The following is a 26117-nucleotide window of genomic DNA, read 5'->3' on the forward strand; positions in this document are numbered from 1 at the left end:
GTGCTATGATTTCATGGAGGCTGGCAGAAGAAATGAGGGTCCTGAATCAGAGACACTAGTTTTTATTACCCACCTTATAGTAAGCTGCACAAGCAACGACATATTTGGTGTTAGTTCTCCAAGCTGCAGTTCATACAGGATGACTTGAAGAAGGTCATGTAATATCTGTACATGCACTGAGTTGTGTTGCAGAAGAAGACAAATGAGCTTAGAAACTTTATCTCTCACACTGAATAGAAAGCAGGCCTGCTGGCTGGTCCAGAGGGACACAGTCTTCAAAGTCTGTAAGAAAACTTGCCTTTTGTTCTGGGGGAGACACTATCTCTGTCTTCCAAAGATGATTGTTATACAAACATCCTTCAAAATATAATTCAGGATAAGGGGAGTCAGGGCCTCTGCTCTAAAGATGTACAGAAACACAAGAGACCCATAGAAAATCATCTCCCAACGATATTAGCTAACTTAGACCATATGCTGTGCTATCAAGTAAATCATAACAAAATTCAAAAGTTTGAAAATATTCATAGGCTATTGTCTGGTCACAAAGGAATTAATCTAGAAATCAATAACAAGAGTAAAAATAGATAATCTTCCAAATGTTTGAAAATTAAAGTGTGCTCTTCTAAATTGTATGTAAGTCAAAGATGAATCATAACAGCAGTTAGAAAATGTTATTTTCATTTAGCTAAAAATATTAAAACTTGTGGAATACAACTAAACAAGAGCTGAGAGGAAAACCACAGCATAAATTAACTACAAAGAAATTCTAAGAAAATAATTATTTAGGCATCCCTCTCAAGGTCCAACAGAAGCCGTAGCAAATTAAAGCTAAAAATCCTAAGAGAAAAAATAAGTAATTAGGAACATAAATCAATAAAATCCTGAAATCAAACAAATAGAAACAAACAGCAAATTAAAATGTCATTATTTGAAAAGATTTATAGAATTGATGAACACTTTAGAAATACAAATTATGAAAAGGAGAGCAGAAAACAAACATCCTTTACTACTATAAAGAATATATAGATGATATTACTATAGATTCACAGATATGAAAAGATAAGCAAATGCCATTTAAGTTAAAATGGACAAATCTTGAAATACAAACTTAAAAACATTGACATAAGATGAAACATAAAATCTCAAAGCTCCTGTTTATTAAAGAAATTGAGTTCATAATTGAAGCTACTCATATAATGCAATGCTATACAAGAATGAAAGAGTGAAATGCTGTATATAACATGGATACATTTCTTTTATATTTTAAATATTTTATTTATTTGAGACGGAGAGAGCATGATTGGGGCACGGGAGGGTGAGGAGCAGAGGGAGAGGGAGAAGCAGGCTCCCTGCTGAACAGGAAGCCTGATGATCTGGCTCAATCCCAGGACCCTGGGATCATGATCTGAGCTGAATGCTTAACCCACCGAGCCCCCCCAGGTATCCCAACATGGGTAAATTTCATAATTACATAATGACAAGGAAAAAAAGATAAATGCCTAGCCATACGAAATGTATGACACCCTATAAAGTTAAAAACCTGACAAAACTAATCTATGGTGATAGAAGTAAATGTGGTGGTTACTTTTGTGTATGGAGGAAGATTAGATGGGGGGGGGCCATAAGGAAGGTTTCCGGGAGGTGGTAATGTTCTTTACCTTTATCTAGGTGGTTAATGTGTGTGATAACCTTATAAAATTTCATCACAGTACACATTTAAGATTTGTATTCTTGGGGCACCTGGGTGGTTCAGTCAGTTAAGTATCTGACTCTTGTTCTTAGCTCAGGTCATGATCCCAGGGTCATGGGAGTGAGCCCCCTGCCCCACCACCATGCGACTCTGTACTCAGCGCAAAGTCTGCTTCAGATTCTCTCTCCCTCTGCCCCTCCCCCAGCTCATGCCTTCTTTCTCTTGTTCTCTCTCTCCCCAATAAATAAATAAGTAAATAAAATCTTTAAAAAATTTGCATTCTCTCCTGTATGTATTCTTATTTCAATAAGCATTAAAGGTAAACCAACAGCCACAAGAAATTGTGAAGAGAAAATGGCCTCATTTCTTGAAGGTAATGTCTGAGATTGCCAAAACATTGTCCTGCCCTTCTCTCTTTGTACTTTTTGCAGCAACATTGCATTAGTCTTTTGGGGAAGATTAAAAAATGGATAATCGTTATTAAACTCTACGTGCAGGATTGGATTATGTGGGTAAGGAATTAAAACACAAGTTTATTTTTAGTATTTAGGCCATCTAAATTCACTAGCTTACTTCAAGGAGGGAAAAAAAATTCTGGGTTTATGAGGAGTCTCAGTGGGGAGTGTTTATATTAGATACTTAGCACTGCAGGATGCTGTGAGTTGGAAAACATAGGCAGATCCAATTAGCAGATCCTGCACTGTGGAAACTAAACCATATTAGGCTTTTGGACAGCTTTATGTGTGAATGTGAGAACATACTCATAAGAAATGCTATGGTTTTATCCCATATAACTTCATGAGGATTTTTGTATAGGCTAGGGATTTGTGGTAAAAAATAGAGATATGTTGGCTTCTCATTGGAGGAATTCACTAATAAATTCCTTGGGAATCCTTATTTAAGGGAATAATACTGGTTTTGAAGGATGAATAACAGCATATCTGCCTGTATGAGACAAGGAAAGCGAACATATTCTTTCACTCCTACTCTCTACTCTAATGATTTGAACCCTCCGCACACTTGAAGGACTTGCATTTATATGTGTGTCAGATTAACAGAAATTGTTGCGCGTGACCAGCTGCTTTCCGATGAAACTTCTAGCCATCCATCTGACTTTTCTAAATAATGCATCGTTTTGAAAAGAGTCATTCATGATGGCAGACTATAGATTACTGCAGAAGTGTACATTTTCAAAAAGAAATATAATCTATTCATAAGCCCCAGGGCTAAAATTTAACCAATGATCTCTTTTGAGATTAGTGGAATTTGGATTGGGAACTTAGTTTCTAGAAACTTAAGCTGACGTTTCTGACCCTATTGACTACATGGAATGTTTAGGAACAATGATTCTTAAATTGGTATTTGTAGGTCTCTAGAGAATCTGAGCAAATTCCAAAAAGATTACAGAAACCAAAGCTATGGAAACTTCAAGAACTCTTTGGTGGCACTCAGATCCATTAGCAAAACCTCCTACCATTACATTTGCGCTTTTTTCCCCCCTTTTGGCTAACATGTAACCAACCTTATTGCTAATGCATATTTTCAGGCCAAAAACACATCATTTTCCAAAGGTTGTCAGTCAGGAAACCAAGCGGCTTGTGTGCATGTGTGTGCGTATGTGTGCGTGTACACATATGTGTTTATATTGCTTCTAAGTAGTGCTTTGTGTTTGGTTGAGGGCAAGAGGAGAATGCAAGCAGGAAATGGATTAGAGTAATTGGAAAAGTTGCTGATATAAATTTTGAAGAACCATTTTTCCAGAATAGTCATTCTTAGTAAATACAAGTTGTGAAAATTCCAAGTGTCAGAGCTTATGCAAATAAAACCTTTATTATTTCTGGATCAAACATCATATTCGGAGGGAAGCACTTCATTGGAAAATCATTGAGTGTTGAGGTAGCCATATTTTCATTTACTCTTCTGTAATTCCACAGAAAATATTTGTATTCATATTATAAATAAACAAAATAAAAATTATGAATGAGACGTTTAATTAAAAACAGTTAAAAAGTGAAGTAATTTCTAGAAGGTATTCTTTGAAAGTAAATGTTAGGATTGGACTTCCAAAATATTTGCTTTGATAAGAGAAGCTAATGTTTCTAGTGGAAACTTGTCTGCGTTTTATTTCTCAGAATCATGAACCCTTTCAGTAGAAGGTATAGTAAGAAGTGAATGATTAAACAAAATAAAAAGAAGAAGAAGAAAAATACAGTAGATACATGCATTTTATTTTTCTAAAAAGATATTTTTACCAGCATTTCTCCACACTCAGCTGGAACAGATATCCATTTTCAAAATACCATCCTCTTAGACCCTTTGTGATTTTTTTGATTTCAGAATCCAAAGGAGTAAGTCCTATTACCTAAGGAATCCTCTTTCTCCCCACAGAAAACTTATTTTAAAAACTGTCAGTAAGTCTTCCTCAGGTTTGTTATTTATTCCAGAACTGGCCCATGAACCAATTAAAAGTTTAAAGAGCTATTGAATCTGCAATATCCAAAACACCTGAGATTCAACCTGCAGAAAGTAGTTTTCTTAGGGAGGAAATAATTGGAAAAATGTTCCATATGCTACCGCCTGGTTTTTATTGGTTTAACATGTAGATTTCCATAGACTTTTTGGAACACAGTGAGGGCACATTTTTTTTTTTTTTTTGAAAGCAGGAGGGTTTTGTTTGCCAGGTGAATATTTCAGAGCTCTCACAGCGCTGATAGAAAACAGCTTTAGATTTGGATGGGAGCAGTCCGTGTGAGAGGTTATGATGAAATCACAGAGAGGGGCTTTCTGTGACAGCGCTGATTTATACAGAACTTTAGAGATGATTATATAATCTGTTGTCAACAATTGATTCTGCAATTGTCAACCTAGCAATTTTTAAGGAGGAAGGATGATGACATAGGGTGAAACTTCTGATTTTGAAAAATGCATACTGCCAAATAACACTGACAAAGGAATTTTTATTTTATTGCGTGCTGTTTACAAAGGAAAAAATAATAAAATTTTAACAATTATTAAACTCTGAGGAACTCAGTAAACCAAATCTTACCTTACAGGTTCACCACAACCACCCTATTATCGCTCTTAGCACTCAACTCTGAGTCATCCTTGCTCTTTTTACTTTTTTTTTCTTCTTCATTGTTTATCCCCCTTCTAAAACTCTATAGTAGTTAATTTATAATGTTCATTGTTTATTTCCCATCTCCCCCTACTCGATGGGGTAGTGATCTTTCTTGTGTTCACTGATGTAGCTCGTGCTTAGATTGATGTTTAGTACATAGCGATGCTCAATTAATACCGTTGAAATCAAAGTGATTTTTATATTTGTGTTGAGAGAGATAAATAGTATTTATTGAGTCATTCCTATGTGCCAGGTACTATACTGAGTCCTTGCTCTAGGTCTATTCTCTCATTTAACTCTCACAGATAACCTCATGTAGACATTGAGAGACCGCGATTGCCCTCCTTTTAGAGATGAGAAGACTGAGGTTCAATGAGTTGAAGTGAGGATTGAATGGCCAGTGAGAAGCAGAATCAGAATTAGAAGTTTGTCTAATGCCAGAGTTTCTCTTTTTCACCATGAAGTACCCTCCTTTAGGTAATATTTCATTCTCTCCGGTGCTTGAATTTAAACAGATAAATGACAATTCTAACTGGTCTTAGAGGACTTCCAAATTCTAATGAGCAATTTTAGCAATTTAACAAATTTCTCAGTGGAAAATGGGCATTCCATGACAATAGATTTATACTTTTGGCTTTTGTTTGCTAGGTCTGAGTATGGAATGTTGGAAATTCTACTTGGGGAACACCCACAGAGCTGGGAGGTTGTCATCAATTGTCTTGGCTTGGCCAGGATCTACTCTTTCAAAGACCAAGATCAAGAGAAATACAGGCTGGTGACTGGTACTAGAGTCACTCCAGAGTCCTTTTCTCAGAGTTCTGCTTGTGTGGACTGACATCAAATTCTCTCCAGTAATAGGCTAAGAATGATTCTTTTTTTTTTTTTTTTAACTTTCACAGTTATGTTGAATGGTTAGTAAAGAGAGCCAAAAATGAAAGGCTCAGATTTATATGTGATCTAGGGAAGCGCTGAGTGCTAATCTTTGGTCAGTTTATGTTATGGGTAGCATAGCTTTTAGGGCAAGCAAAATTAGAGAAAATAATTCTTAATTTCAATTTTGATTTGTCCATCAAATGCAGTTACTCCTAGACTTTATCAATCTTTACCTGGACAAGTGAGGAGCAAATTTGTTAATAACTCATTAATTTGGTCATTATCAAGGTTATAAACCAAGAAACTGAAGCAGTGAAATTAATTATAAAACAGCAAATCCAAGTAGGATTGTGAATTGCCTGGTTTTAGACCTTGATTGTAACTTAGAGATCTTTACTTTCATTTCTAATGTGTACTTAGATTTTTATTGCAGCAATCCAATTTACTTAATGGAAGACAAAATGTCTATTCCACTGTCATACTAAAAAAAAACTGACTAATGCGTGATGGCAAAACTATTGGGATGATTCAGTACCATAAACTGTGAAATCATATGTGAATGTAGCATATTCTGATCTTTTTTTTTGTTGTTGTTCTGATCTTTCTAGAAGAAAAGATATCCATACATTTGTAATGTCAATAACAACATAACAACTCTTCTTCACAGAACTATTCTCGGATATACTATGAAGTCACGATGAATGACCAATAACTCTTATATCAGACCAAAGGGGATTTTTTTTCTTTTTCTTTTTCTTTTTTTATTTACATATTTTTTTAAATGGAGTTCAATTTGCCAACATATAGCATAACACCCAGTGCTCATCCCATCAAGTGTCCCCCTCAGTGCCCGTCACCCAGTCACCCCCACTGCCCGCCCACCTCACTTTCCACCACCCCTTGTTCATTTCCCAAGGGGGATTTTTAAAAATCCTTAATAACATGGAGAGTAATTAAGACATAATTGGCTTCTGCCTATGGAAAAAATGCATAATATCTACCTTGAAGAAAGGCAATACTTAGCATTAGAATACATTTTAATTATTTTATTACATAGCATCTAGTAACTTTTAAGAGGGAAGAATATTTACAAAGACTTTATTTGCTGTAGTGTGATCTCCCAGGACGTAATACTATCAGCTGAGTCATATTTTACCTTTCGCTTCTGGTTTTTCCTTTCTGTCCTTTCTACGCATGTGTGTGTGCTCTGAAACATACAAGCCTCTGATTGATTTTTAAATCATTTAAAACTATTTTTCAATCCATTTGAATTTTTGCTTATAATTATTAATAGGTAAAGATTTTCCATAACAATATCAACCTCATCTGTGTTTAGATTGGCTTTTTTGTTTTGTTTTGTTTTCTTAGTCAAAAAGATAAAAGTTTTCTAGCTAGGGCATAGGGGATGGCCTACATTCCTTAGAATGTCCAGGGAATTTGTCACTACTCATGAATGTTAAATAACGATCAGAAGCCATTGTCTAAACTATGCAAAGCCTTTGTGACTCTCTTCTAGGATTTCTTAGACCCAAAAAGCTCTCTGGCTCAAACACATCTAAGATTGTTCCAGAAATTTTGGGACATGCTCTGAATATACAATGAGATACTTCTCAAGTACAATCTACCCCACCTTAACAGAAGCAAATGCAGACTTTTAGTATACCTGTGATCGATTTAGGGTAGTAACATGGCAAAGGCTCGGGACTCAGTCCAAACTGGGTTTACATTTTAATTCAGCTACTTACGAGCAATGTGACTGTGAGCAAGTAACCCTCCTCACCAAGCCTTAGTTTCTTTATGTGTAAGAAGGAGGATTACAGCACTTACCGTTTTGTGTTGTAAAGAGTAAATGAATGATGCCTTCATTTATTCACGCAATATTATTTATTGAGAGCCCACCTTGTGTTGGTGGATGCCCTTCCTGGCTCATGGGTGTAGTGTTGGACCCTCTCTTCTCTGAGCTTCAAGCAGAGTGCATGAAATTACCTATCAGAGAAAATAGTATATCGTAAGTGTCTAGTAAATATTACCCATGGTAAGTACCTTAGGCCTTCACACACATAGATAACTGCATGCACATCTAACAGCACAATGTTGTCATATAATTGCTTCTCTGAGAATACAAACAAATGTAAAAGATAAAGGAAAATTTAATCTCAAAAGATACAAAGGAGAGCCCTAGCAGCTCAGGATTGGTAATACGATTAACCATCAGAAACGGGGGGAAATGATGAGTGAGAACTGTGGAGTAGTTCCATGTAAGCTTTTGATATATTTGAGTTAACCCTCCTCTGTTCCCTCTCTTCCTTCCCCATCCTCCTCAGGCTCCAGAGACAAGGAAATCTATTTGTTCTGGTTCACTTCATGGCTATTCTAATAACCTGCAATTAGTTAGGAAGATAATTTTGAAATAAATCCGATGAACAGATTTACTTATAGGGCCTATTACACTCAAATCATAACCAGATGGAATTTCAAAATCTGATCAACTTGATGCATTGGCAGCGGGAGTGGAGTCAATATATCTGAATCCTGGAGCTATCACAAAAGATTTAGAGTGTCACCCTCACTAAAAAAGAGAGATGCCAAATGATATGAAACTCCAAAGAGAAATCACACAGAAAGGGTGAGATGTGGAGGTTTTGGAAGAATAGGAACGCAGATGCTCACTTTGGCTATTTTCCATGACACGATATAAAAAGAGGCCGCAAAACTGAAGTGTGATTTGGAGGGAGACTTAGGTGTTGGAAGCCACCCCCAGGAGTTCAAGGACAAAAGACCACATATGACTTCTTGATACTTGGAAGAAAAAAAATACATATTCCTAAGACACGGGAAGAAAAGAAAGAATTTCAGGGCAAGCCAATGAATGAATAGAATATCGAATAAACTTTTTTTGGCTACTATTTCCTTAGCTATGCCATTTGAATTAATATAAATGGATATGGGCAGATACACAAATGAGGGAAGAAGCAAGGAGAGTAGATCTAAAATATGATTATTCTTTGTGGTTTTACTTTCTCTTATGTTTTACTATCCTTCTCCTCACGCATGCCTGTGTGTAACTATTGTGTAGGAAAATAAAGGAATTTTGATGCTGAGACATTTGAGACTCCAATGATCACCCGTTTCAAAGTTCTTAGTGATAGAGAAGGGATGGTCAAGGAAGTGAGTTGATTTGTCTAAGGTCACCCAGCAGACAGTGGCAGAGCTGGAGTGCGGGTGTGTGGACTCTTGTGTTCTGTCTGCAAAATTTTTACCTATCATTGTTTATTCTGAGGCTCAACTTCTGGGAAACTCAACCATTAGATAATCTAGGTTTTCTTAGAGAAGCATCCATTTCATTAAGAATTTCAAGTTAATTAGCATAGAAATGCACATATTTTCATCTTTTAAATATAATGAGCTCATTGTTAATTATCTCATTTTAAATTTGGAATATACTACTCATCATGTCTTATGATTTGATTGGCCCTAGGTTTTAAGTCTGTTTTTTATAATCAGCTCTAAAAATCTAGTTTAACATCCTTGCCATATTTCTTCCCTCTTCTGTCTTCATCATTTTGTCTACTTTAGTTTTTTCCCCCTTCTTTGAATGTTTATTTCATTTATTCTTATTCTTCTGTTAATATTAAGAAGCATTTAAGGGTATACGTTTGCCCCTGGTTACAACTTTGGTTACATTGCATATGTTTAAACATGTGTCAGACACTTGTATTTATATTATTATTATATTTATTTAAATATATGATGTTTTAAAAATAAGTTAAGATTACTAAAAAATAAAAATGAAAAATAAATAAAAGTAAGCTAAAATTACTTACAAAATTTGTACCTTTATTAATTTATCCTTTTAAAAAAAAGATTTTATTTATTTATTCATGAGAGACAAAGAGAGAGAGAGAGAGGCAGAGTCACAGGCAGAGGGAGAAGCAGGCTCTCTGCAGGGAGCCGATGTGGGACTTGATCCCAGGACCCCGGGATCAGGACATGAGCTGAAGGCAGACCCTCAACCACTGAGCCACCCAGGTGCCCCTAATTTATTCTTTTTTTTTTAAATTTACTTTCTATTTTGTAACAGTACATTTTTCTGTATTTACGGTTCATTAAATCATATTTCAAAAGAGAGTAACCTACTTTGATTTATTTACTGCATTTTACCTGCAGTTTCAGTAGGTCTCATAATAAGTTTGTTCCCTCTGTTTCCTTTTTAGTATTTGTATAGTAAATCATTGAGCACCATTTTATTTTTGACACTTAAGGGTCCTTTGGTTTTGCAATGCACAGTCATTTGCACAGCAGGACATCACTATGCTGCAATGCTTTGTTTGCTTTATCTTCTTTGATCAAGTATAAAATATTGCTAGTATACTTTTTCCTAAACACTGATACCCTATGTATTTCTAATTTTCTAATCCAATCTTTCTTTTAAACTTCTTTTATCCCCAGAAAGGCAAGACATTTCTATCCCCCAAACTTCCCACATATGATCCCTGGTCTTTTATTTATCTTTGTATTTCTAAAACTTTCCAATTTTTTTTTTTCAGTGTCTAGGTTAAAACTTGGTTAGCGATGGCTCAAATCTCAAACACATGTTTCGTTTGGCACTCTTCAGTGCTTTTTTTGATAGTTGGATTCCGGGTGTATTAAAAGAAATTGCAACGTTATGTATAGATTTCTGGCTTCTCTTGAAATTTGTTGATCTGGCTCATATTGCCTGATAATGAAGAGGAGCTTCTGCTGTTTTGGGATAGCGTGGTCCACACCACACCTATTCGCGAAGGTTGGACCTCTGTTTATCGGCCTTGGTCCCCAAGCCCTGTGGTCACTTAAAATTATGATCACTAATCTAGAGATTTCCACCTGGATTATTATTAAAATATTTATTTTACATAAGGTGTTTTTAAAAAAAGTTTAAATATTTCAAATTTACACATATGCCAGTAAACCATATTTAATATTCACTATCAGCATTTTTATGACCTATTTTAAAGTTATGTTTGGTTAATCTGCAGCTGTTAAAATACTGTTTTTTTTTTCAAGCTACATGCATGTTAGCGTTATGTCTTCTGAGTTCTTGCTTACTTGTAAATATCTTGTGATATCTATATTGTAAATATCTGCTTTCTTGCGGCTTGCACTTATAAAAGACAACTTTAGTGAAGAATGCCATTTGGGGATAATTTTTTTATTGTCTTAAAGCTCTAGAAATTGATCTGTTATTTTTCTGCCACTCATCTTTTTAAAGAAGGACTAAACTGATTTTTATGAAATTAAGAAATATTCAGATGCTTTTGTTATTTTTTCTTTACCATCCAAACTCCATTTTTTCTGGATATACCACAACATGAGTCTATAGGATTTTTTCTGGGTTCAAAGGTTACTGAGACTTTCTGATCTTTATGTCGGTCATTTATTTAGCATAGGAAATTGTATTTCATTAAATCTTTCATTATTGCTTCTGCTTTAGACATTGTGCATTCATTCACAGTAACTTTATTAATTTCTGGTTGCATTGTCATTTTTCTGTCTTTCATAATTATGAATTTTTACTTATTGCTTACTTTCCTTGTGTTATTTTTCCTTTGGCTTATTGAGAAGTGTATCTAGCTTGCTCTACATGTTAGGGTTTTATTTATATTTTTTGTCAATTTTGTTTTTTTGTTACCTTCAATATGTACTTTATTACTACCTTTATAATCTTATTTTACTTTCTTTAATAGATTGCAGATCTTTTAAAATGTCAGATTTTTAAAATTTTTTAAAAAATATTTTATGTATTTATTTATGAGAGACAGAGAGAGAGAGAAAGAGGCAGAGACACAGGCAGAGGGAGAAGCAGGCTCACTGCGAGGAGGCCCATGTGGGAATTGATCCCGAGATCCCATGATCACAACCTGAGCCAAAGACAGACACTCTACCACTGAGCCACCCATGCACCCTAAAATGTCATATTTTTAAAAACAGCATTTTGAGGTTTTTTTGCCCCTGTTTTCCATGGGCCTCATCTTCATGTTTTTGTGTTTTTTGAGAATGCCTTATTTTCTGTTTCCCTGGTTGCTCAGCTAGTTACTCTTTAGAAAGAGGTACTTTTTTTCTTGTTCTTGCAATATTTTCCAAGACCCATATGGTTTTCTTTTTCTCACTGTTACCTGAATGAGTGGAGATCTCTCCAGAACTAGTGTTTTCCACAGACAGGCTGTATTGACTGCTCCTGTTCTTCACGTATGTCCTAGGCATTTATTCCAACACCATCATTGCGTTATTGTGCACAGTCCCCAGCCCTCTCTTCAGACTCTTAATATCTTATCTGGCTATAACCATTACATTGAAAAGCAATGGAGGGATCCCTGGGTGGCTCAGCGGTTTGGCGCCTGCCTTTGGCCCAGGGCGTCGGGCTCCCGGTGCATGGAGCCTGCTTCTCCCTCTGCTTGTGTCTCTGCGCCTCTCTCTGTGTGTGACTATCATAAATAAAAAATTTTAAAAAATCAATGGAATATATTATAATCACTATGTTTTTGGATTTATTAATGCTTTTCCTGCCCTCTACAATATTTTACTCAGGGGTTCCATTTTCCAAAATGGGATCAAGCACTCTCATCCCTACATGCCTCTCATTCCTTTAAGCTTTAATTTCTAAAAGGATGAAGAAAGTAGCGTGTGTGTGTGTGTGTGTGTGTGTGTTTGTGTGTGTGTGTGTACGCATGGGTTAGGTTATTGTGGTAAAAGGGTTGGATTGAGGCTGAGTGAGGATGGCACTCTAGAGTAATCAAAATGTGACATCTATTTAGTAGTGGGGCAAGTGCTGTTTCCTTGTCGATATGTATCTTGTGTAGCCTGATTCAGAGGGCAGAGTTACAAGGTAGCTAAATGTTCTTCCCACCTTCCTTGAAGTTTAATCCATCTGGTTCATGTTGTATAGAAACTATTCTGGATTGTGGATTGACTGTCCTAATTTTCATTTGGGGTTTTGCATTTTTCTAAGTCTTCATAGGCAGTGTTTTGGGAAGTTGGGAGAAGCTGCCTTCAGGGTGACCAGCCTGTATTTGTTTTTTATTTGAAACTCTTCTCAAATGACACTTTAAAACAGCTTGATGAGCTTGTTTATCATCCCATACAGGTAGAAGGGCTAAGTAGAAGCAAGTGGGGACTGTTGCCAGAAACAGACACGTGAAAGTTTTGACACTATGGCAAGATAATTATGAATAACAGTGGGAACACAAAAGTACATTGAAAAATATTTTTAGACTTCAATAAGGATTTTAAAATCAATCTGCCATTAAGAATATATTAAATTACATTAAAAATTGTTTCAAATTTGGTTATGTGATGTACATAATATTTTGGTTATAAAAAGGAAAACTTATTTAAAAAATTATTGATACTTGAAGAGACTCAATTTTATTGTCTATTCACTCGAGTAGAATAACCAGTTCCTCAATATTTTTCATTACATTAGATATTATCATGCATTTTCTGTGCATATACATGCATGTATACGTACTTGCCTTTGACTATTTGTTGTCACATTTTAGTTTTGGAGGAACTATGACTGGTAATTAAGATCTTATACATAGAGATAAAAACATAACACCACTGCCCAATAATGAAATGAGAGCACATATAATATGCTCTTTACTTAGTATTTTCCCCTATCACCTGAAGTTTTACTTTTTTTCTTTTTAGGATTTCCAGACAGCCTGAAGTCTGCTCAGCCCCCCACCTCCCACCCCCCCAAACTAGTTCTTTTAAAGCTATGTGAAGATCTGGCAGTTGCTGTGGTTTCCAACCACCCACTTTTATGCCTCATTGTTTGAGGCTATCTAGCAGTGACTCTTTAAAAGTTATGATCTGCCTCATTTCAACTTGCTTTACAATAGCTGCCAGGGCTTCTTGCTTTCATCTATGTTATGCATATGGTCAAATATTTTATGGACAATCCAAGGCCAAGCACTGCCACAGCATTCTTTTACCTGGGCTCTTTGACAACTATGTGGAGAATGGATTATTAAAGAGCAACAATACTTTGGGAAGCTTCACACTGAGTTTTAGACCCATGCGACATCAAGGCCCAGGTCTCATTCAGTTGTGCAAGGGATTGTCTCAAGTCCCTTTGTGATGAAGACAATTTCCATTAAATACAATGGAAATCCATCTGTGTATGTGTGTGTACACATACATGGAGATTGAGAGACAAAAAAAAGAAAAAGAGAGAGTGAGAAATGAATGAGAGTCTCTAGATGAATTGGGCATATTTCAACACTACCCGGGCATTTTAAAAAGATTAGTTTTTGAAATAACTAATGGACAATTTGTGATTTCATAGAATCTGCAGAGTACTGAGTTTTAGCATTCCATATTAATTCAAGTTATAAATATCATAATCTATTTATTGAAATGTTTTAACTCTATTATCTTACAATAAATTCTTACTACTTTTTATCGTGTAATGGCAGCGCATCATTTCCAGCCTTTCTCTGTAATGCTGCAGCTGTAAGCTGTAAACATAGCACCTCCATAGGTGTTCCATGCCAGATTTCATAGTCTTTTAGGAAAAAAAAAATTGGACAGGATTTTACCTAATGATCTATGCCTGCGAGCTATGATTCTTTGTCAAGAATTCATTATCTTTAATGACGGGATAGGTATCCAAATAAATAAATACAATCTAAATTATATCAGGTTCAAAGAGGCCTCGAGGATAGTTTTGTTAAGAGGTAATTCCAAGATTCTGTCTAATTTATAACAAAGTAAGTAAAGATGATCTTTCATCAGAGCTATCAAGGTTGAAGTTGAAGAATTATATTTTGAGAAGAAAAATCTATCCTCCACAGTTCCTTTCCTTTTTACTTGATTGCTTCAACAATAATATGATTCTCCATTTACTGAGGATGATTTTGTTTATAACAATGCTTCAGAATGGAACTGGAGACAAAGTCCTCAGTAAATTTGTTTGTGTGGATTACAGAGTAGATTAGAAGTACGTGTGTATCTTTGTACCTTGACCCCTGATTCACTCCTCAAATGTCTTTTAGAAAGGGATAAATGCCCATATATTTTCAAGGACCAGTACACCTGGGGAATTAGGTCATCCTGATCGCGAAATAAAAAGCAAATTAAGATAGGACATCCTCAAGGGGACCCTGGAAGGCTTCTTTAGTAAAATAATGCTTCCAACATCCTGATCACCCTACCAGCAATCCCACCAATTAGAAAATAGTTTTAGTATTAAGAATCTTTTAAGAATAAAAACACCTCTAGCGATGAATTCAATCCTCAGTGGCATGAAAAAGAATGGCCTTTCTTTTCCTTTTGTGAACCTCGCTCACTCGGAGGGTGGGCTATCAATCGGGACACCTCTTCCATGCCACAGAGTGGGGACTTGGTCTTTACCGATTCATCATAGGCCCATTCTACTGAACCTGGGGACTGTTTAGTCTGGTGAGATAATCCAAGCCGACTCAATCAAGGCCCCCTTTGAGGGGAAAGATATGCATGCTTTAAGAAAAAGGGTCCTTATCTTCCTGTGATTGTAGGTATGAAGTATATACAGTTATAGCTTTCCGGATCCATTTTTGCTCTTCATGGACAAAACCCACCTAAAAATAAATGATACATATGAAAAATAGGTGTGAGATTCCTAATGACGTCATTTGAAATCCTACATCCAGTTGTGTCTAAAGACTAGTTTATAACCACTTAGTTTTCTAAGTGAAAGCAGCCAATAAATTATCTTTTTGCTTAAACTAGTTGATCAGGGAATTCACTATTTGAAAAGAAAAGAGTTCTTACTACTATAGGTATTTAATCCCCAAAAGTTAGCTAAATGCTGGCTCAGATCCAAAGAGTTTCCATGATTGGAAAGACTGGAAGAGTTGGAGGGAGAGGTTAATTGGAGCATACATTATTGTCAGGGAGGGCGTTTCTGGAGAGGCCATTGCATTGGGAACCCTGAAGACATTAGGCTAGGATATGGAGACACTCCTTGGATTTGGGGTGCCAGGAGGAAGAGAAGACATGCAGCAACGAGGGGTGAGAGGTGTGAAAATCTAACTTTGCTATAACCAACATGTTGCTAGAAAGAGCTCCAGGGAAATTTTATGTTTTGCTATCACTGCATTTTAGATACTTTCAAGCCATAAATGAGCCTTCATAGCTTGTGCATTTAGAGTTCAATATTTCTCTGACTTGAAAATAGTAAAATCAGGAATGAAAAGAATGTCCACTGTGACGCTGTGCTCCAGAATTTTTTTTGTTGTTTTAACTTCCTCGAAACTTAAGCAATTTTGGCAAAGCAAGTGCATAAATTCTGTTGGCTTTCCCACTCAATAAAACGAAACCTTTGGTATTGCAATCAATACTGACAGATTTCTTACATCTGAAGACATATTTAGATGAGAAAGTCCTTCGGTGGAAGGTCTTGTGTCTCCACAGTTCTGAGATAACTTAATTTCAGTAATGAGATTTAGGTGTTTCTCTCATGTAAGTTGTTACCTTTATCTTATCAATATTCTGAAGCCAAACTCACATTGGTTTCTTTCCCCGTATATAAGCTGGTGAAAACCAGAAAGGTAATTTTTTTTCTTTAATTATAAGAAATTCCAAAAAGTATGTGTAGCCATTCAATATCTAGTTTTTGTTACTCTACACTACGTGTGGTGCCTCTAATTGGCTGGACAATAAGCACAGTACATCACTTCTTAGGGTGTCGATAAATGGGCAGATTGAAGCAGGGGCTGAGATTTCAAAGGGAGTATTAGCATTTGTGGGAAAACTGTGAGGGAGTGGAAGATAATTAAACCAGAGCTAATAGCAACAGACTTGAATTTCAGAGGGCCACCTGGATAGCTTGTTCTCAGTCACTTCTTCTCATGTTTCATTTTCCTCATTTGAACAAGTCAACCGTCATTAAAATTTTTCACAACATCTGAGGCAAATCATTGCATTAATTCATTTGTAAGGTGTTCAGAAACCACATATTTTGCTTTTAGCATTGAAAACATTTGGCTTCCACCATCCTTTTCTTTTCTTCTGTTTTCTTTTTCTTCCTTTTCTCCTTTTCTTTCTTTCTTCCTTTCTTTCTTCTTTTCTCTTTCTTTCTTTCTTTCTTTCTTTCTTTTTCTTTCTCTTTCTCCTTTTTTTTTTTTTTTAAGTTGAAATAGTCTGGGAATCATTAAATGCCAAATGCTTTCATCAGGCCCATAAACAATACAAGATTCCATAGTAAATGCAGTTATTTCTTGGGAAGTTTCAACAAAACACATTTTCACTCATTCAAAGCTAGGGTGAATAAATCTTGAGGTCTTTTAAGAAAGGTGCACTTGAGACCCTAGGAGGCTGACACAGTACTGGATTTCACACAAAAAGATCACAAAAGCTATCCTGCAGACTCGGTAAATTCTGGAGGTTCTTGGAAGATTTGCCGTTGTGTGTGTCTCAGTATTGGGGCCCTTCCTCTCTAACTCACTGTGTATCTCTTGACCTAGTAACTTGGATATAATATGAAAGCAGAAAATAAGCTTTTGAGAAGCCACTTACTTTTAGTGAAACAGAGTAAGACTGAGATCAGGTTAACATCTAAGGGAAAAGCCAAATTGTTATATCATTTTTCCTCAATGTCTTATGATTTTAGTCATATTTTTTTCCTACCAAATATTATTTCTCTTCTGTATTTGTGGCTTATCCTATATTGTGATTACGTTGGACTTTACTATGCAAATTAGTGCTCTTGAAAAAATTTACCTGCTGGGATATGACTTAATTATGGGCATGATTAGATATCATAAAATCACAATAGCTATAGAATTTAGAAAGTAAATACCAGTAAACAAGTTATTGCCAGTATATATGCTGATGTGGCTCACAGCAGAGAAAGGTACCCTCAGAAATGAATTCTCCACAGTGTTCTTTTCTAGCGAGTGGAGACCAAAAGCTTTACTGAGTCTCTGCTGGTGGAGTCTCTGTTCATCTCCTTAATTCACAGAAATAATAAACTTGAGATAATAGAAACATGATGGCATGCAACACAGATGGAAGGCCAGTAGTTTTCACCACATTATAACCCAAAGACCACCTGTCTCAATAAAATATGGGGTACTTGTTAAAAATTTAGATTTCTTGTCATCATTTTGAACCATTTGATTTGATGCCTCTAGTGGTTGGTGCCAGGAATCTGTATTTAATAGGGTTTCCCCATGTGATTCTGATTGCTCTTAAGGTTTAAGAGCTACCGGTGTGTTTGGCGAATAAAGTTATCAAGTTTGGTTGGAATTACCACGTCTTTTTTTTAAAGTTTTTATTTAAATTCCAGTTAGTTAAAATACAGTGTACTATTAGTTTCAGGTGTACATTATAGTGATTCAACAGTTCCGTAAGCTTAGATTCACTTGCTTATGTACACTCACATACACTTACTCGGTGCTCATCACAAGTGCTCTCCTTCATCCCCATCACCTATTTCCCCCCACCTCTTCTAGAATTTCCACCTCTTTGAGATGAGGAAGGAGTCATTTAGAGTGCAGCTGGCCTAAAAGAGCCATGGTTCAGTCACTTGTTCAGACATGTTCTTGAATGGTATAGCTCTGGCTTTCTTCTGGGGTAGCAGGGCGAACCTATGAGGCACTAGCCCAAAAAGGACACCAGTGACTATGCCCATAGTCATTTCTCAGAAGTGCTTTAGAGCTTTTTTTCTCTCAGGGATAAATTGGTGGCAAGTATAGCACAGGCTGATCTACATAATTAGGAAGCCCCAGACAACATAGAAACAGAGTTTAAGATGATAGATGTTCAGGATTGTTCCCTAAATAGTCTACCAGAAGACACAAAAGTGCTATATCCAACTAAAGAATATATGATTGAGATTAACAGCCGGGGTTGCAGCCAAAAAGCAATCTCAGAGGTTAGCTGAGGACATAAAGAAATTCATTATTCAATGCTGTACCTCCAGACCAGACATATAAAACAAGAAGTCCTCATGGAAGTGTTAGTGCATTGAACTAATTTAATGCTTAAATTTAATTCAACTTATAACCATTTGTAGGGAATGTCTAGCCTGTTTCAGGCAAAGACTTGGTGTTAAGGAAAATATAACTGCAAGTTTATTAATTAAAAAACACATGTGAAGGAATTTTACCAAATATGTGTGGACATGTGGGAAGGGAAGGGGCATAAGAAAGATATCAAGAGAGCTTTGCGCTTGTGGCAGGAGTAGATGTTGAAAGAAAGTGTCCATAAATTGTAAGATACATTCTATTACAAGAATTTGCCAGAACTTGAAGCTATTTATTTATTTATTTATTTATTTATAAAGATTTTTATTTATTTATTCATGAGAGACACACAGTGAGGCAGGGACACAGGCAGAGGGAGAAGGAGGCTCCCCGTGGGGAGCTGAAGGCAGACACTCAACCACTGAGCCACCCAAGCATCCCTCGAAGCTCTGCATTTTAAAAAAATCATGTTTGAAAATCCATTGCAGTTTATCTGCTTATTGCTTTACTTTATTATTATTATTTTTTAATAATATGTACATACTTTACTGGTTCTCGATTTCATTCTTGGCTATAAAATGTTTCCGTTCTGCTTTTTTAAGGTGTCAGCCTCAGGTAGGGTGCTGGCAAAGTATCTGATAATGAGTTATCGAGTCATTTATATTGAAGATTATTTCTGTCACACTCTAGGAAATAGACATTCAGTGGAATACAAATGACCATACTGTCCCAATGCCACCGGACTTGAATGGGAGAATTTACGGATGGAGCAGAAATCATATTAAAAAGTATTACTAAATGAAGATAATGTCCACCCAGGAGCTATATACGTTGCAGTATCCGTAAGAAGGTGCTTCTCTGCTAAATGGGAAATGTAACCGAACCTGCATCTCGAGTTTGTTGTAAGTTTTAAGAAAACAAATGCTCCCTCACTTTCTTCTTTCCTGTGTCTGAATTCTCTTGTTCATGACTCTGTTTTATGATTCTCAACGTGGTGATTGATATCAGGCACTAGACCAGGAATCAAGGGACCTGATAAAAATGACCTGCATGCCCTCTTCCTAGGCATCAGTGGGCCTTCCTCTTTATTGTTTAAAAGGTGTAGATTTGTGTAAGAGTAAAGTTTTATTACGGAAAAACAAAATGACCTGCATGATTGTGGTCCAGTCATTCAGGTGCTTTAGCTTTGAGTTGACTCCCCCCACAAAAGAAGGAAGATTCAAATGAATCTTTCCTACTAAGCTAAATAAGACCTTGCTGAGTAGCAGATCATCAAAATGGATAGGGGGAGCCCTTCCTTCAGGGAAACTGGAGGCTCTAAAAGAGGTAAGCATAAGAAATAAATGTAGCACGAGTGCCTCTTGAGGAATAGTGTATCTTTTGGAACTGAAATTTGGTAGAGTCAGTGCTTTCACTACATAACTCAAGGGAAATTGATTGCCTCTCATATTTCTGGAAATTTCTGGGAGATATATCAACATGGCCAGTTTTGGCTTCAGCTTTGGGGTCCGAGTTCCTATTCCTATTGAACACTTGATTTTTTTTTTTTTTGAACACTTGATTTACCTTAATTTTAATCTACTGTGTCTGGGGTGGACATGGAACTCAAGCCTTTTCCTTGTAGAGACAGCAGAGCACAGAGGTTGTTCGGTAACAATCTTGAAGTCTGGCTATAATAGTTATTGCCTATGGAGATCAGCCAAGCACCTCAGACTCAGTTTTCCCATTTGTAAGATGAAGTAATGATTGTTTTAATTCATAGTGTTTTGTGAAAAGCACATGTGATCATTTAGGCAGATAATGATCATAGAGTGTGACGTCATAAATGCTCAATATATTGTTTGCTGTCGTCTTTAACAGTCACTTACACTAGCATTTGTGTGCATAGCACTTACTCTGGAAGCCAGAGTACATTAGGAGAGTTTATTACATTGCAGAAATAGAAATCCTTGTCCATTAGACAGCCTAGTTTGCTAAGAGCATATCTACTGAAAAATTTTTTTCACCACACTGCCAAAGTAAATTGTGATCCATGGCAATAAGTGCGATCTTATAAGATACAAAACCAGAGAGGAGGAAGTGATTAATTCTGTTTTGGGAAAGGAGAAGTGGAAGGATTCAGGTGATATGTGAATTGGGTTTTGATGGGCGAATGGGAGTTTCTTGGTCACCAAGTTTCAAGAAATCATTAAAAGTGGTGGTAAAGGAATGTACAAATGCTATAATTTTTCATTCCCTGAATAATTTCATAGGGTATTTATTTGGCATCTAGTACATGAAAGCAGCTGGGATTACAGGGAAAAAACAACAACCAGTATAAAGATAAACACTGAGAGGGCGCACTGTGTTCACAAGGACAGATATCAAGTTGCCTAAAAGTGCATAGCAGGACGTCCTAACCTGGCCTGACATCAGGTTTCCTTGAGGACGTCACATTTAACATGAGGCTCACATCCGGTTCCTCAGTCAATCTTGTCAGGCTGTACTTTCAAAATATCCCGAATCTTGCGATGTCTCACTACCAGCACTATCACCACCTGCTGCAGGTGTCCATCATCTCTTGCATGGATCATTGCAAGTCTCCTGACTGTCCTTGTTTGTCCCCTTCCACCCACTACCTGTTCCCAACACAGCTCCACAACTCCAATGTGGACTCAGTTTATGCCATTGCTTAGCTCAAAATCCTCTGATGACTCCTATCTCCTTGACCCCTTGCTCCAGCCATTCTGGTGTCTGTGCTACTCCTCAAACATACCCAACATCGTGTGTGTATTTCTTTCTTTCTTTCTTTCTTTCTTTCTTTCTTTCTTTCTTTCTTTCTTTCTTTCTTCTTCTTCTTCTTCTTCTTCTTTTTCTTTCTTTCTTTCTTCTTTCTTTCTTTCTTCTCTTTCTTTCTTCTTTCTTTCTTTCTTTCTTTCTTTCTTCTTTCTTTCTTTCTTTCTTTCTTCTCTTTCTTTCTTTCTTTCTTTCTTTCCTTCTTTCTTTTTCTTTTTCTTTCTTTCTTTCTTTTTCTTTCTTTCTTTCTTTCTTTCTTTCTTTCTTTCTTTCTTTTTCTTTCTTCTTTCTTTCTTTCCTTCTCTTTTTCTTTCTTAGATTTACTTATTTATTTGAGAGGTGGGCAGAAGGACAGAGAGAGAAAGAGTCTTAAGCAGACTCCCCACTGAGCACAGAGTTGACCTGGGACTTGCTCTCACAACCCTGAGATCATGACCTGAGCCAAAATCAAGTCAGCTGCTTAACCAACAGAGCCACACAGGTGCCCCTCAGAATCTTTCTGATCATTCTGTCTGGAATAGTCTTGCCCCAGATACACATTGGATTCATTCTTCATCTTCTTCAGATGTTTTCTTAAATGTCATTGAAGAGCTATACTTTGGCCACACTCCATGAGCCACCACCACTATTTCAGAACCCCATTTCTTCTCATCCTGATTTATTGCTGCCGGTGTAGCACTGATTGCCATCTGAGATGCTTCATATTATTTGTTTATTTATTGCCTCTGTCCCCTTCCTGGAATGTGGAGCCCAGGAGCTCACTGATGTAATACCTGTGTCTCCAATAGTGCTGGGTATTTAGTCGGCCTGCCCTAAATATTTGCAGAGTGAACGGATAATACATAAGATGTACTTGGTAAGTTGGCTTTAGATAAGTGAGGATGGTTGCTTGTTCCAGGAAGAGGGACCAGCAAGTTCATTGGCTCAGAGATAGAAGAGGTAGGGTGAACTGAAAGGAATAAAAGATTTGATGTGGATGGAGTACAGAAAGCAGAGGAAAGCAGAACTAGGTGATGTTTTGTTTTCCTTTCTGGTTCTACCACAATCATCAAAGACAGGATTCATGGCTATTTCAGACTCTTTGATGAGAACAGAAGGTGCATCAGGATTATCAAATGACTGACAGCTACAAAAAAGAATATTGTGCTTGTAAAGAAATTCTGTGTTGAAGTTGCAGATTTGACAAACTTTCCTGGAATAATTTGATATTCTTATTTGATGGAGAATACCCTTAGGGACACATATTTTAGGCTGCTAAAATGGAAATGTGGCTTTCTTCATCTTTTTTCTTCTGTCCAAATTTAGAGACTGTCCTTTCTCCATAAGACATTTTTGAAATATTTCAAAATATTTTATTCTCTTTCCTTGGCTGTGAGGTTCTTTCTCTGGCTGTTTCTCTCATGCAGCCTGAGGACTTTCCACCTGGCGGATGGCTGCCTAGACTGAGTGATGAGTACATCTCATCTGATTTGGGGACCAGACCCTTGCTAGGGAATCGTGGAACTTGGGCTGGCCACTGTCATCCATAACATGAAATGGAAAGTTCACTTTTGAAAAACACACACGGTGAAAGAAAACATTCTTTTTATTTAAACATGAGAATAAAGCATGCAAGAAAAGATATTCCCTCAAATGAGAACTCTGCTGAATTAGGGGGAAAAAAAAACAAATGTATACATTTACTTACGAAAGTAGGGAGTGGTGCTAAAATGAGGTATGTTGCAGGTTTTTGAGTCCATCATATTGTTAGTTGTCAAAATTCTTCTTGACTCCTTCAGCTTAAATCATTTCTTCATGAAGAAAAAAAAATTCTTGTCTTGCAGCTACTTACAATCTTGCCAAGAAGAGCTGGAGGGAACAGAGAAATTGAACATCAAGTCCTTATCTGTGTGAGTTTGTCCCTGTGTAAGTCTGTGCTTTACCTATGTGGCTGCTGCTGCTGGTAGGAGGGAATTCTTTGGAAGAGGGTATGGTTGGCAGGGACAAGGCTAGGGTGCAAGAAACAATTCTGGCCGTATGGAGGGCTTTTGTTCACTGTGCCTTAGCTAGAGGATGCGACACACCTGATCTTCCTCTGGACAGATTTGCTATGATGAATAATCAAGAATTGTATAGGGGGCACAGCATCATGACATGCTGGATGTGTGTGGCCTGTTGGTGAATAAAGCCCGCCCTCAGTGTGAGGGCATAGTTCTGGGCAAGTTGCACAGTTTGGGGACAAACTGTTAAGACAAGTAGGGAATAACATTGTAAAGCAGAAAAACAGATTAGGTCCTGAGGTCTGGGGGTTACACGGGAGAGGTACACTTGAATTTCAACAGGATGAGTTATAGAAAGGCTAATCTTTTTGAGAAAATCAACAGTCATTGAAAGTGAATGTCATGATCGAACATCCGTTTTATTTATTTTTATTTCGCAAGCAATTCAAGGACATGTAACTAGACTGGGAGGTACAGAATAAAGAGCAAAAGCCTTATAAGCTGTTCCACTCTCCAGAAGTAATAATTTCACATCTCTCTTCTTCTGGAATAACTGTTTAAGAAATACTCTGTAAAGCTCCTGTATATAAGTACTGTATATGAAGTTAAAAAGTAAGAAAAAATAATAACATGAATAATAAAGAAGAGTGGGGGGAGAAAAGTGTCTGATTTTTACCTTTATTTTTTCTTTTTTAAAGATTTTATCCATTTACTCATGAGAGACACAGAGGCAGAGACACAGGCAGAGGGAGAAGCAGGCTCCCTGTGGGGAGTCTGCTGCGGCACTTGATCCCAGGACCCCGGGATCATGACCTGAGCCAAAGGCAGACACTCAACCACTGAGCCACCCAGGTGCTCCTTGATTTTTACCTTCCATAGCAGTAAGTCAGATAAACTTCGCAGTTTACAGACTAAGCTCGAGTGGTGAAATCTGATTATGTGGTTATTTGGAAGTCATGCCCTGAGAAACCATGCATTAAAGTGCTTGTAGATAGTTAAAGTTGCATCTAGAAATCAAGATGGTGAATGAATTGAAGAAAGGCAGAGGAATCCCGAGCCCAGAAGTTAGTTTGGGGGCCATGGCAATACTATAGGTTGCAAATGAAGAGAGCTTGGTCTGTGGTAGTGTCATGGGAATCAAAAGGCCGAGGCCAACATTTTACTAAAGTATGGGAGCTGGAAAACCAGGACATGGAGACGGTCATCCATAGAAATGATGATGCAGTTCTGATGTGAGGGAAATAGAGGGGGGAAGGGATGGGGAAAGTCTGTAAGAGACTTTCAGTCTCATTGCAAACATGTTACTAATATAAAGGAGTGATCTACAGTCCAAAGAATGCAAAGGATGGAGGAGGATGGTGAGGAGTCAAAGCCAGTGCCTTGAGCTAGAAAGAGGAAATGGAGACTAAGTGTTGACCCTTTCACTTATGTCTCAGAGAGAAGACAGTGAGAGAAGATGGGGTTTCCATGTAAAAAATCTGGGAAAACTGGTCTTTCTTGAACCATGTAAAGAAATAAAGTAGAAGATGCTTATAAACTGTAGTACACAGGGTTTCTTGAAACCATAGGATTGGAGCGGCCGGAGAGGCCACCTAAAAGCATCTGGAAATGGAAACAGGGCTGAGGGAGAGGGTGGAGCAGGGCTGGATTAATCTGGAATGAGAGCAGGGCACAGGATTGCATGTGATACCTATGAATTAAGAAGTGAAAAACTCGAAGTGCAATCCCAACATAATCCTAGTGTTTTGTTAATAATGTTTTACACATATATACAACCCTCACTTATGTCTACCATTATTCACGAATTATTCATTTAGTCATTTCCTGGCTTGAAGTTCTTAATATTTTTACCTCTAATTTTGCAATATGTTTTTTTTTTCACTTAATTTCTCTCAGCTTTAGAAGGTAGAGAGAGAGACAGAGATAGAGACAGAGAAGCAGAGAGTGAGAGAGAGAAAGAGAGAGAGAGAGAGTTCACAAGCTCATGCATGCAGATATGCACCATGACTACCCTAAGAAATGATTCTGTGACTTTTTAGATAGACATGTTTTACTTGGTTTACTCAAACCAGCTTTCTTTTAAATTCCATAAATAAAGAATAAAAATACTTAGAAGATTTTCACTGAATTCAGATGTTTCCTTTCCTTAATAGGATTCAAATCTTTCCAAGTTGAAGTTTGTACCTCTGGCTCCAATTGACTTACATGAGCAAAAAGAAAAATCTTAATATTTTTTTTTATAACTGGAGAAACATATTTCTTCTATTTTTCACATAACTCACAAATAACTAGGTGGATTTTGCTTAAGCCTTCAAAAGAAATTCCATTTTAGCCTAGACACTAATGTGGAAAATTTGAGGCCAAATGATTCAACTTTTAAAGTCTTCTAACTAGGAGAAAGAGTGACAGAAAGAGAGAGAGACAGAGAGAGACAGAGAGAGACAGAGACACGGAGCAGAGAGATTGAGTTAGAGGGTAAGAGAGAAGGAAGGAGGAGGAGTGAGACAGAGAGAGCGAAAGCTAATTTATAAATTAATTGGAATACTTTTCTGGATCATTCATATATATACATATATACACATATATAAATGTTTTTATACATACATTTTTTACTCATTTTAAAATGAAAATTTTAAAATTTTACTTTCCCATTCTATGTAGTACTTATAGTACATATTTAAGCACTATTTGCT

General features: G+C 36.8%; 1 long non-coding RNA gene across 2 annotated transcripts in view; it reads left to right on the plus strand.

Annotated features, from left to right (window-relative positions):
- LOC140596652 (uncharacterized) overlaps window positions 1-26117 on the plus strand; it is a 49122-nt gene that overhangs the window by 8372 nt on the left and 14633 nt on the right. For both annotated transcript variants that reach the window (XR_011998552.1, XR_011998551.1), the window contains one exon: window positions 19361-19572. This is a non-coding gene — a long non-coding RNA (uncharacterized lncRNA). The remainder of the gene's footprint in view (window positions 1-19360; window positions 19573-26117) is intronic.

The sequence above is a fragment of the Vulpes vulpes genome, unplaced genomic scaffold (genome assembly GCF_048418805.1).
Source record: "Vulpes vulpes isolate BD-2025 unplaced genomic scaffold, VulVul3 Bu000000706, whole genome shotgun sequence".
NCBI lineage: Eukaryota > Metazoa > Chordata > Mammalia > Carnivora > Canidae > Vulpes > Vulpes vulpes.